The sequence below is a fragment of the Tamandua tetradactyla genome, chromosome 15 (assembly GCF_023851605.1).
Source record: "Tamandua tetradactyla isolate mTamTet1 chromosome 15, mTamTet1.pri, whole genome shotgun sequence".
In the NCBI taxonomy this organism is placed as follows: domain Eukaryota; kingdom Metazoa; phylum Chordata; class Mammalia; order Pilosa; family Myrmecophagidae; genus Tamandua; species Tamandua tetradactyla.
In genome coordinates this window covers 12,337,472-12,350,203 of record NC_135341.1, presented here as the reverse complement: position 1 = coordinate 12,350,203, position 12,732 = coordinate 12,337,472, and the positions used below count along the sequence as shown (strand labels likewise).

The 12,732-nt window shown below is 43.9% G+C and overlaps 1 protein-coding gene across 2 annotated transcripts in view; it reads right to left on the bottom strand.

Moving 5' to 3' along the window:
• FOXP1 (forkhead box P1) overlaps positions 1–7,211 on the bottom strand; it is a 613,321-nt gene extending 606,110 nt beyond the window's left edge. The window contains exons 1-2 of one of the 2 annotated variants that reach the window (XM_077128707.1): positions 7,074–7,211; positions 5,065–5,207 (exon numbers count right to left, since the gene is read on the bottom strand). The gene's annotated coding sequence lies outside the window, so the exon portion shown is untranslated. Of the gene's footprint in view, positions 1–4,880; positions 4,997–5,064; positions 5,208–7,073 lie in introns of those variants that run through there. The other variant, XM_077128708.1, reaches the window with a different exon arrangement.
• Positions 7,212–12,732: the final 5,521 nt, after the last annotated feature.

Below are 12,732 nucleotides of genomic sequence, written 5' to 3'. Positions count from 1 at the left end.
CACCGCCGAGATGTTCTCTAACACATGAGACATATGTAAATATTTCGTGATATCAGTTCCATTTGAGTAGACCTGTCAAGATATTTACAGGGCTTGACAGTATTTCTGTCTTTAATTAAATTTTTGCCCAGATACTTTAATGTAATTTGAATAGATTATTAGTTGTCAGGATCTAATATAAATTTTGTTTACGATTTAGTTGTTTTAAGTACTTTGATTGAAGAAACTAATTTAACCCCATGACTGAACAGCTTTAAGCATGAAGACGAGATCACTAAAAGGCTTCCACTGCCCTTTGCTCTCTCCCAATAATTTTAAATTACTACAACTTATTTGCAATTTCAAGGCACTAAATTGAGCCTTGAAAAAAAAAACAACTTGAGGGTTATGAAGAAACCCATTTATATTTACACCTGTTCAGGTACGAGGTTCTTTCTTTTAGGCACTTCATTCACCCAGTGGTCAGCTGGGTAGGAAAGGAAATGTTTCGTTTTAAGTCCCATAAAATAACTACCAAACAAACACCTGTTGTGCACAAGGCAGGGAATATATTAAAAACTACCGTCAGGGGATTTCACAAAGAAAAACAAGCCTTGTAGAGACATCCACAAGCTCATGTGGCCAATAGAGTTTATGACTGGGTAAAACCACAGTACGAGGAAAAGGACAAAGCTTCTGGCACAACCTTCTCATGAATGGAGTCTGACTTCTAAATAAGGTTCGAAAAATGCCTTAGCAAAAACTGGCTGCAATTAATAAGAATAATTTATTAAAGAAACAAAGAACAGTGTCTGATTGTCTTCCCCTGACTGCCATGCACTTTACCCCACTGTACTTCCTCTTTACAGAAAAACAGCCTTGTAGCCATAATTGCATCTAGGGGAGGCAAAACCAAAGCACTTCTTGAAATCAAACATTCCTTACAACATTTATTTTTAGGTTGGCTATACAAGCTGAGTCTGCTTAATTTCCATTAACCACACTGTCACATAAAAATTTAAATAAACCATATACATATCAGGAAAAGAGCAACTGTCTTGCATAAGACATCCCCAAAGTGGTCTGGTTTGCCCATTTCAGCAATTCACCTCATCTCAGGGCCTACTGATGTTCCAGCTTTTGGCACCTCTAATCTTAATTCATCCAAGTACTGGGAAAGAGAAATAGTTGCAAAAATCAGTTTAACATGGCTCCTTAGACAGCACATGTGAAGTTAAGTGGCCAGCAGACCAGTATAACAAATCACAAGAAAGTCCATTTAGAAAATACACAAGACCATCTGCAAACTTACTTGTGCTTGCTGGCTTGATTCAAAAAGTCAGCCTCACATCACCTGGTAGGACTTGCTACCAAAAACCAAAAAAAAAATCAAAAGTCCCCTGCAAATAGTAAAAATATATGTTGTCTCACATATAAAGTTCACCTGTCTATTCAGGAGATGCCTCCCTTGAGGTTATTTTCTTTAGAAAACAAACCTCTACTTGCTTAAGACCTTTACATACTCTAGGTTAAAAAACACACACCAAAAGAGAAAAAAAAAAAGACAAAAGGCCAACAGTGCTGGCTTAGCAGAAATGATATCTATTATGACTAAATTCTATAAAAGAAGTATGATAGCTAACAGGATAAGAAAGGAAAAAGGAAAAAGCCCTTAGCAATAATTAATTTTTTTGAAAAACAAAAATACCACCTGTGTAAATCTAGATATGCTCTGGAAACCCTTTCTCAGCCACAGAGAAGTAGCTCATGCTCAAAGCCTTGAAGTTCCAATTAAATTGTAGTAATTTAAGATTATCGGGAGAGCAAAGGGCAGTCCGAGCTCTTTGGAAGGCTTCCCTCCCCACTTACTGCTCTTCAGTCAGGGGTTAAATGAGTTTCTTTAATGTAAGTACCTTAAAGTAACTGAGTCATAAACAAAATTTATACTATTTTCTGACAGCCTGCAATCTATTTAAATTTTATTAACGTGTGCCTAAAATTATTTTTAAAAGACAGAACTCTTGCTATGCCCTGTAAATAGTCTTGGCATACCCACTTATATGTAATCAGTACTCTAACACCTAACATTGCCTGGATGCACATACTTTTTTAGCAGGCAGAATCTTACCAAATAACATTTAAAACTGAGTTTTGAATCTTAAGTAAAACATAAATATATATATATATATACATGGAAAATAAGACTGGCTGCAAAGAGGAAGTTGGGTTCAAAAGAGCTTGTCATAGCTGCTATATTCTCCCTTCTCTTCCTCAATTTTGGCATTGGACATGCTGCAGTATATTTGTTTAGGAAATACCACAATTCTTATGTTAATTTAAACAACTGCTGAAAACGGGCATATCCTTCAACAGAGTCTAAGAATGCAAATTTACAAGGCTGGGGTATAGTCTTAAGAAAAGCAAGGAAAAACGAACAGAAACCATGCCAACGCTCAATATTAACTCAGTTAACTTTTGCTATTGTTGATACAAATGATTTAACCAGAAAATATTTGTAGGTTTCTAAAAGCATTACATATTGTAGAAAATTGCCTAATGGCATCCATGTGTATGTTTAGCTCACATTGCTTAATTTTACAATAAAAGGTATATCCAGTAGAGCTACAGACTTTGAAACATGTTGTGCATTGTGGTTATGAAACTCTGGCTTATAGAAAAAAAAAAGTGCTTACTATGTGATCAACCCTTGTTAATTAAAAATAAAATCCTTAAATGACAATTATTTTTATTCTTCTGTATGTGTTTACTTGTACTACTTCCTACTTTGTTCTACTTAATTGAAACTGACATTTAATTTGGGGATGGTTTATAGCATTAAAAAAAGTGTTACACAGTTTATACTCCAAGATTTAAATATAAACACAAAATCTTACAGACATCTCTAGCAATCTAAGCCCCTTAATTTGAGACAGTTAATTTGAATAGTTAATGTTTCTTTCATTATACTTTGATAAACCTGTGAAAACAAAATGCTACAGTAATCACTGTTACTACTCCCTTTAAAAATGTAAAGCAGTTCAATTTTCCTTGCCAACAAGCAAGGACAAGTTACAGAGAACTTGAATAAAAGTAGCGAAGTGGTCATGTTGAATGTCAATCTAAAAAAGGGGTTATGCCTATTCTGGAGAATGCTTCCTCTCGCCTTTTTAAATTCCAAGAGTGGGCTGACACAAAACTTCATCACCAGGGATTTTTTTTTTTTTTTTTTTTTTTTGAGATTCACATCAGATTTAAACCCTCACATACAAAACCTTGGCTTCCCTGACAAGGCAGATCTTCTAAACTTGATGTGAGAAAATGTTATCTAACTCTAGTGTAGGAGTCTAATGTTGGTAAAAGAATTTCATTGCACATTTCTGAGGAGCAAGACAGCCTCCGGACCATTTAATATTCCTTTAATACCTTTTTAGGTGCATTCTCCTCATAAAGAAGGATGCATTAACAAAATAACTTGTTTAGAAACTCAGCATCCACAAGGATCTCAAATGATGCCTCCAGAAGGGCTGGTTATTTCTTTCCAAGTGAGCCTTCGCTTGCACAACAAAGATCAGCATTTGCAATGGTCCATTTCTGCATAAGTGAACATATAGCTTTGCTGCTTGATCGAACAGTCCAGGGCTCTCCGTGTAGCAGCTCCTGACGACAACACAGCAGCAGTTCTGTTTGATCTCTCCTGCTTCCTTAATTTGGGTTGTCAAGGTTCAGCAGTTGGAGGCTGTTTACTTTACTTTTGAAAAAAAAAAGTGATTTTTTTTCTCTCTCCCTCATACAATGACTAATCCAAAAAAAAAAAAAATGCAGCCAGTGAAAGATGTTAAATCTTTTTTCCCCTTTGCAATAAGATTTTAATTGATACCTTTTCAATGCTAACTAGTTAAGTTCCTTTTTATATTTGTAATGCTGTTTAATATTTCAAGTAGAAAGAGAGAGGAAAAAATCCGTTCCACATTTCTGAAACTGTAAGCCCAATTTTCTTTTCCTCCACTCAAAGAGATGGCTATTTCTACTTTGAGAATAAAGTCCAGTGAAATCCTAAAAAAAGATTTGATACATTTCTCTCTGGAACCAAAAATAACAGGAACTCTTCTCAAGTATGCTGACTAGCTCTGTGTAGAAAACACCTGAAGTCTTACCATTTCTCTTCAAAACTGATTCTCGCTGTGGAAAAATGGGGGAGGGGGGAAGGTAAAAAAAATTGCAGGAATTCTTCAATATATTTTCAGTAGCAGAAAAATTCCTTATACATCCTTCAGGTTTTCTCAACTCAACTACTGTGTCAGCCCTAAATCTGCAAAAACACCGACAACTGAAGGTGAAGTGTAGGTTTGAAGGTACTGACTTCTTTCAAATGGAATCCAGAATGTCCCTCCAGAATTCTTGTTTCAAGACCAGTAACAAAAAAGGGAATCCTAACTTGGAAAATACCTGTGATCCTTCATGAGAACTTCAACCCCTCAGAAGTGGACTGCAGAAACTTAAAACAACCAAATGAAATGTTCATATTAATTTTACTACTCTGCCCAAACCTCACAGATGAGGGCTTGGAGGGGGGAGGGGGGGAAGGGATGGAAGAGAAAGAAATAAGTTTCATTTCGGGTTTTCTGGTCGAGTAAAAGCAAAATGAATTAAGACGAATCCGTAGGAAGAGCCCTGACTAAATCAATACACTTTGTAATCAGCCCAGCAAGGATATTTGAACACAATGACTTGGAAATAATTAATAGTTATAAGGAGGGGAGTGGGGTGAGAAGGGGGGCAAGGGATGTCACCATATTTTATCAGAGCACTTTACACTCCAAGCTAAACTTTCATCTCCAGATTTTCGGATTTAGGAAAGAAGGAGGTAAAAGGATAAAATCTAGTATTTTTGAAGCACCTACCGGCTAGAGGATGGGCACATCCCAAGCTCCGGACGCTTTATCGCTGCGCTCGCGGCGCCCAGACTGGCGCTTTGGGCACACAGTGCCTCGCGGCGCAGCCCGGGGCTCTCCGGTGTCCTTTGCCCCCGCGGCCCCTCCCGCGTCCTGGCCCCGGAGCCCGTAGCCGCCGGCCGCCTCGACTTACCCTCGGAGTCTGGGGAGGGAGTGGGAGCGCCGCCTTCACGCCCGCGGAGGTGGCGTCCACGGCACCATGTCCCCGGCTCCGCTGCCGCTGCCCCTCGCCCGCTCGCTCGCCGCGCGCTCTTCCTCTTGGCAAACTTTCGGGTTCTGCGGTCGACAAGAAACCGGGGAGACCCTCAGGAAATTTTTCCCGTGCAAGCTGGGAAGAATTTGGGGTGGCAGGATGGATGTGTAGGCTGGGGCGCAAAGGCAGAGAGGGCAGCCGGCTCGAGGACCCGCGATTGCGCGTGGAGAGAGGAGAGGATGCGGCTCAGGGATTCCCTGCAAAGATTCCGAGACAGGGAAATCGGCCCGAGCCAAAGTCTCAGCACCTTCCCGGGATCTGTCTTACAAAGTTGCAACAACAAAATAAGGGGGTAAGGGGGAAAAGGGGTGGGTTAGAGATTCGATCACAGCGCAAGGTTTGGAGTTACAACTGTTTATTTAGACCTTATTCTCACAGGGGGCGGGAGCTGCGCGGGAATGGGGGGGCGGGAGGGGTCTAAAAGCAGAGATTTGGAGGCAAACACTTGGGAGGGGGCATGCGACTTTGTTTCCGCGCGGAGCTCCCCGGCGCCCGCGTGTCACCGCAAGTCTCCGGGGACCTAGGCGGAGCTCACAACAGGTGGGGAGGGGGGCTCGCCCAGGGCCAAAAAGGAGAAGGAATCAAAGTTTCCTAGCTCGGCAGTGTCTAGGGAGGAGGAGGAGAGCGGGAGGGGGGGGAGAGGGGAGGCGGAGGCAGCTAATGACCGCGACCCCGCGGCAACTGGCAACTCCTCGGCTCCCGGAGGCGCCGACACCGCGGTCCCCACCCGAAACGCGCGCCGCCCCGGCTCGCCGGCTCCGCTCAGTAGTCTGTCTACACCGGACAGGAATGCAGCGCGGGTAGCCCGGGAAGAAGCCGAAGCGCGGGCAAGGGATTGGGAGCCATCGGCAACCGGGACAGGGCCGAAGGAAAGCTGCGACTCGCTCGCGCTGCAGGACGGATTGGGGCTTGGGAAATCCCCTTGTTTCCCAAGCTTCAGAGGGGAGTAAAAACTGAAAGTGTGTGGGGTGGAGAGCGGAATCCGGGCGCAGCGACTAACTGCAGCGCACCCTGCTCCCACTCTCACCCGCAGAGCCGGCTACGTCTGTCGCGGGCGCGTCGCGGACAGGCTGGGGCCGCCGGGGCCCAGCGCACGCGGGGTGCATGTCTGGTTGGGGGGTGCACGGGTGGGTGTATGAGTTCTACAGGCTCTGGGGGGCGGTGGGGACGCGCCCCCGCCGCCCGGTTCGGGGGACGACACGCGTGGCACCGGGCATGTCCCCAGGCGCTGGCACCCCAGTGACTCCGCCGCAGCCCGCCGGGAAGCCCAGGGAGCACCAGCGGGGCACACACCAGTGGAAAGCGAAGAGAAAAAGTTTGCTCCAAGTCCAAACTTTGGGCTCAGGAGACGCCCGGCGCGCGCCCCCCTCCCGCCGCGGACCAGGCCCGGAAACCCAGAGGCAGCTCCGCGCTTCGGCGGGCATCGCGAGGCAGACGCCGGGCACTGAAAGTTCCGACAGGCGGCCTGGGCTTATTTATTTCTCTCCCCGCGGCAATCGTGGAAAGCGCAGGGGGAGGCGTGAAGGGGCCGAGGGGGGAAGCGATCGCACCTCCTCGCCACTTCCCCCATCCCCCGCATTTGACTTATGCAAATAGAGCCGAGGGTGCGGGCACTGGCGGAGCCCCCTCCACCTCCGCGCCAGCCCGCATCCCCCACCCACCCTAGAGCCCTGGCCCGGATCTGGGGAAGAGAGGCAAAGAGCGGAGGGGTGGGGGAAGATGCACGTGGAGCCTGGAGGTGGAAAGTAGTTTTTTTTTCCCTTTTTTCTTTCCTTTTTTTTTTTTTTTTTTTTTTTTGTGCTGGTTGTTGTTGTTGTTTAAAGTGGCGGAAACAAGGCAGGAGGCGGCTTGGGAAAAAGTGGAGCAGAAATGGAAAAATACAAACTCACCCGCTGCAAATGGTCTCTCGGTGCAAACTAAGGTGTTTTCGGGCCTTTCCCCGCGCGCGCCCACTCCCGCCCGCGCGCGCACCCCCGCGCACACACTCACTCGCGCACACACGCGCGCACACAAGCACTCCCGGGCGAGGGCCGGGCGCCGCGAGTACAGCGTGCAACCGCCACACAATAAATAACAATAGATTCCTCCGCTCCGGACTAGCTTCCCCGAGCCCAGCCAGCGCCAGTTGCGGCGGCAGAGAGACAGCAGCGCCGGGTCGGGGGCGCCCTCCAGCTGCCCTAGGCCTCCCGCCCGGGCCCCCTCTCTGCCTCGAGCACCTCCACCCCAAGGTCCTCAGTGTTCTCAGAGCGGCAAGCCGCTCCCCAACCTCTATGAACCACTCGGGCTGCTTGTATCCACCCCCCTCCCCCTCGGCCTCCCGGAACAAATAAATAAATAAGGCGCGCGCGAGAGGCCAACACGTCGCGGAGGGAGATGTTGTTATTTTTTGCTGTTGTGCGTCCCTGACGTCACATCCACCTGCTGGGTAAACAACAAGGCTCGCAGCAAAAAAAAAAAATCGCAGTTGCCAAAGCGTGGGGGCGGGGGTGACGCAGCCTGGGGGGGGGGGGGGCGGGGAGGGAGGACCAGGGTGGTTGAGGGGCGTCCAGGCTGGATGAAGAGAAGAGGGAGGCTGAGCCCCGCAGACGATAGAGAGGAAGGGACCGACAGAGCTGTCCCTGGTAAAAGAGGGATCTGGCAGGAAAGACCTGGAAAATAAGGGGCATCATGGGGTGGGGGGGAGACTCCTCAGAAGATGGGGAAAGGGGGGGGGCGGTGCTCAGTCAGACACCGGAGAAAACGAGAGGGAGAGTGATAACTAGTGAGGAAGGTGGGAATGCGAGGGCTATTTGCTTGTTTTCTGACCTAAAAATGTAGAAGGAAGAGGACCGGATAGGCGAGGATGTTAGTTTCTTCCAGTTAAAAGTGAAAGTGTTCTGCCACCAGTGACAGTTGCAGAAGGGGGGGTGGTAGTGGTGGGTTCATCCCCTTTTTTTCCTGCTCTCTCGTCCTTTCTCGATCTGTTCCCTTTCTTTCAGCACTTTGTCCAATGAAAGGAGGCGAGTTCGGGAGGTGAAAGTTCAACAGAAGGACAAAACCCTGTTTGCAAGGAAACACAAACCCGCCGGCGAGGGGTATTTTCTCCTGAGTATCTGGGAGAGAGTGTAATGTGGGACGAGCTGTATTCCCCCTTCCTTGTCAGAGAGTCACTGCAAGAATGTGTAGTTGGGTCCAGTTTGGGGGAAAGTGGCTGAAATCGGTGCTATGTTCTCGCCCTGGTTTCTCTTAGGAAAATGCTTGGGGGGGGGGGGGGGGCGGGTAGCATGTCAATCACTTGTTAAATACAAATTACCTGCGCTCCCAGAGATCAGTTACATTCAAAAAGCTTTGTTCAGTTCTTTGAAAATGTGAGTTTTTTGTTCGGTTGGGGTTTTGTTTTTGTTTTACTTTATTTTTTTTTGCGGTTTTGAGGTTGGATTGGATTTAGAAATTTGAAGGAGTAAATTAGGAGTCTGAATGAAATATGTTTTGAAATATAAATATGCATGTATAAAACAAAAGACACTAGTATTTTTTTTTCACGTTTATAGGCACCAATAGAGAAGGAAACAGACTTCGTGTTTCCAGAATGTGAATTAAGAAGATACAGGACCTTTATGGCATTTTCATGTTAACATAAATGATTTCCTTCAGACCCATCACCCAGATGCTGGTGTACTAAGCCAGCATTTCCAGCTACTGGCTGTGTGGTGTACTAGGCCAATTCTTTATCAAGTTAATATATTGAAAGCCTCCCCGGTGGATTCCTACAAGTACTTCTCCCTCTGCCTGCTGGTGGGGGTGGGGGGCAGGAGTGAGAGGCAGGGGATGTTTCACTGACCCTTTGGGTCTTGAAATTTCAGAACTGTAGGTCATAAATATCCGGAAAAGATTATTGTAAATTCTTTTGGATAACATTTTTTTACAAATATTTTTAAACGTTCATTTACAGAAGACTTTTTAAATCTGTTTGAATGCTAGCATAAGACTACGTTAAAATATATCTAGTTTGCAAGTGAAAAAATAAAGCCATTCACTGATGCTACAGAACAAAGCTAGAGAAGGAGACAGTGCTAAGGTAATTCCAACAAAGTAGTATTCATGTTTAATGCATGCTGGTTCCATGCTATCCAGACAAGGCCATCCACGGGTCTTTTAGACAAGACTCTAGATAAATAAGATGCATTTTAGAAACTAGCGTAGAACTTCCTAGCTTCTTAGAGACCAAGGTTCATGTCATTCTTGATTCAAGACATTAATGACACAGCTACTATGTTCTAAACGGTAAAGTAGGCATTGTAGATGCAAAAATAAGTGCAGTTCCTGCCCTTGAGGAGCTCATAGTCTGCAGCTGTCAGTAATAACTCAATATATGTTTAATATATATATGAGTACTTACTATACTGAGCACTTGCTATGACCTAGGCCCTGATCTAAAAGCTTTATGTCAACTCAGCTAATACTCCCAACAGCTTTCTGACATCACTGGAAATTCCATATGCTGAATTCACATGTAATTTATTGGAAATCATCCTTAATTTCTAAAATGTTTATCCCGAATATAGCATGTTTATGGTTTATGCGGGGTTGTAGCTCAGGGGAACAGCGGTTTATTTATGTGTGGCAAATCTATTTGTAGTCTGTAAAAAGCAATTCATACTCTGATCTTGTTTTTCAGATAATGTGTTTTTAAAAATTAGCATTAATGCCAAACTAAAGAGAGCTTGAGATTGCCACTGAGTTTATTCTGCATTTTAACTGCCTTTAAATTCCACGTTCACTTGAAAATTGGGGCCCGTGTCAGGTTGGCAACAAGTTTTGCAGACAAAAGGAAATCCTGGTTGTAAATCCCATGATATACTGTACTCAACTTTGTATATGATACTGATGTGCTGCCTTGAAATTAAAGAACCCCACGTCCTTTTGGCTTACATTAGAGGAAAATTTAGCTGCAGCTTAACATATTGCTCATTTTCAACATTGTCATGTTACGTTTGTAGGGAGCACATTTTAATTTCTTTATCAGTAATCAACTGAAAGTTCCTTTTCTGTTAAACTAAAGCAAGGGTTTTTAAATAAAGGACATGGGGGTAGTACGCCACCTTTTGGTGATAAAACAAATAGAAATCCCATTTTAAACAGATGTTCCTGACATAATTTCATTTTTAATTACACCGAGGCAAAGGTGCTTGTCCCCACTTTGTAGTATTTTAAGTAACAGGGGAAAAAAACATTGTAAATGCACAATTAACAAACTACCGTTAACTGCAGCTAAAATTTCCCCAAAGATATCAGAACACATTAGTGCCTTCTTATATACTATATATCAAACATGAACTTCATTCTCTGAACATTGTGTCAATGGATAAATGCACATTTGGAGGAACAGAAACTGGAGTGAACATTTGCCATGTAATGAAATACATGAACTCTCTTATAAATTTAGAATTAAACAGAAACTTTAGTCACTTAATTCGGGTTTCTTAAACTATAGTTACCAACTTCTTGATTTCTGCCATATCTATATAGTAGTTCATGAACAATGAGTATACCTTACTCATTACAGGTATGGTCATTTTACTACTTAATATATTCCTTTAAATCAACCTACCCTTTACTTATTTTTTTAATACTACCATAAACAGGAAATCAGTATCACCGTCCATAAGTTAAAAACAAACACAGAGAAAACAGAATCCTTGGCTTCTTTCTTAAAAAGGAGGAATGGCAAGTGTTGAGAGGTGTTCATGAAACAAGCATCAACAGAGAATTTTCTCTTTTTTGAACAATCAAAAGGATTGAAAAGGAAACACATTTCTCAATATGGGATTCCATGTTATCCAATGACATGCTCCCAGTGGCAAGACGCGTACACTTTGAGCAGCCTGAGCATATTCAAGCATATCCATTTACAGATAAGAAAGCTCAGGCCCAGAGAGGTCAAGGTGCCCCCCAAGGCCAAAGAGTCCATGAGTAGCCAGACAAGAATCAGAATCCAGGCCTCCTAATTCAGAACCTCACTTTTTCCAGTTCCTCAGTAGTGATCTCAGACACTGTGCAACCTACCTAGGTTCTCAGAAACAGCCAACCTATGCATCCCCATACAGACTGGGGAGAAACTGAGACCACAGAGCAACAATATCAGGTCCAAGCCCTCTTTCGCCCAGATGTGGTAGCTATCCAGGTCCCGGTGAACACAGACAAGAGAGGAGGGGAGGGGGGAGGGGAGAGAGTGGGGAGTCAGAGAGGGGAGTGGGGGCAAAGGGAGAGAGGGAGGGAGTAATAAGAGGGGGCAGACTATTCCTAAATGAAAGCTTAAACTTCTAAGTTTTCCTTCCAAGGAAATAAAAAACTGCTGATGCAAACCATATGTTCCACAGTTAGTGGCAAGAGGAACCCATCTTCTGGGTTCTGATGTCACTGTATGTCCATAGGGAATCTGCAGAGAATCTTTCATTTTAAAGAATACAGTATGAATTGACATTGAGACAAACCACATTTGATAATTGAGTCGAGTTGAAAAGCTATGCAGGGCTTGGGTAAAGACACCAGCTTTAAAAGTGTTTCCCACAACAACATAATCTATTAAGATGCTCAGCATTAAATCTAGAGACTGCTGCATTTTCTGATGTTTTAACCGGAGAGAGGGACCTTAGTTACAGAGACTGTATTTCCTGTTTTTTTTTTCTTTTAAGGATACAGTTCTATAAACATAAATAAACATGGCCCGCAACAAATATCTTTATGTTTTTCTAAATTGGTTCTTGAGAAAAAAGGTCGCTGATAACTGTCTTTTCTACTTTGCTCTGCTGGTTCCAATGGATAGCAATCTCTATAAACTACAATGCATAATAAAGGATTTGACCAAGTAATTTCATTAAAAAAAAAAAAAAAGAAAGAAAGAAAAGGAAAAAATGTTTTAGTTCCCAACACTTGAGCATTCCTAGCACAACATGTTGGTAATTTAGAGACAAAAAGGGAGTATAGATGTCTTAGCCCTACCTGCCATAGGTACTAGAACAATCTACAGCTTCTTAAAATGTGAGTTGTTGACCTGCAGCATGGACTAAACCACCTGAGACCTTGTTAAAAATGCTGGCTCTCAGACCTACCCCAGACATATGGAATCGGAATCTGCATTTTCACAAAAACTGCCCAGTTGAGTCTCATACACATCGTACACGCTCTATAGTGCGCCTACCACAGGCCACATCCCAGTAATCTTTACAACTTTAAATACCTGTCAGATAGTCCTTTAAACTGTTTGCCAGTCTGATTCCCTAAACTGGCATCTTTTGTAAATTTTGTTGGTTCCTTGTTTTTCAACCACTTGCAAAGTTAAGCATCTAAATCACCTATGTAAACCATGATTAATTCCTCTGACATTAATAGCAGGGTGACTTCTCTCTCCTGTTACCCCAAAGAGACTGCTAATTGCCCTCCAATTGTTTACCTTTGTATTGTTTTATGAGTGCTCAGAGAAAGATGGAAGATATTCCCCCATCAGGCCAGATAGAAATGCCAGACAGGTTTTGGGAAGGCTGAGCACATGCTATGACTATACCTTGT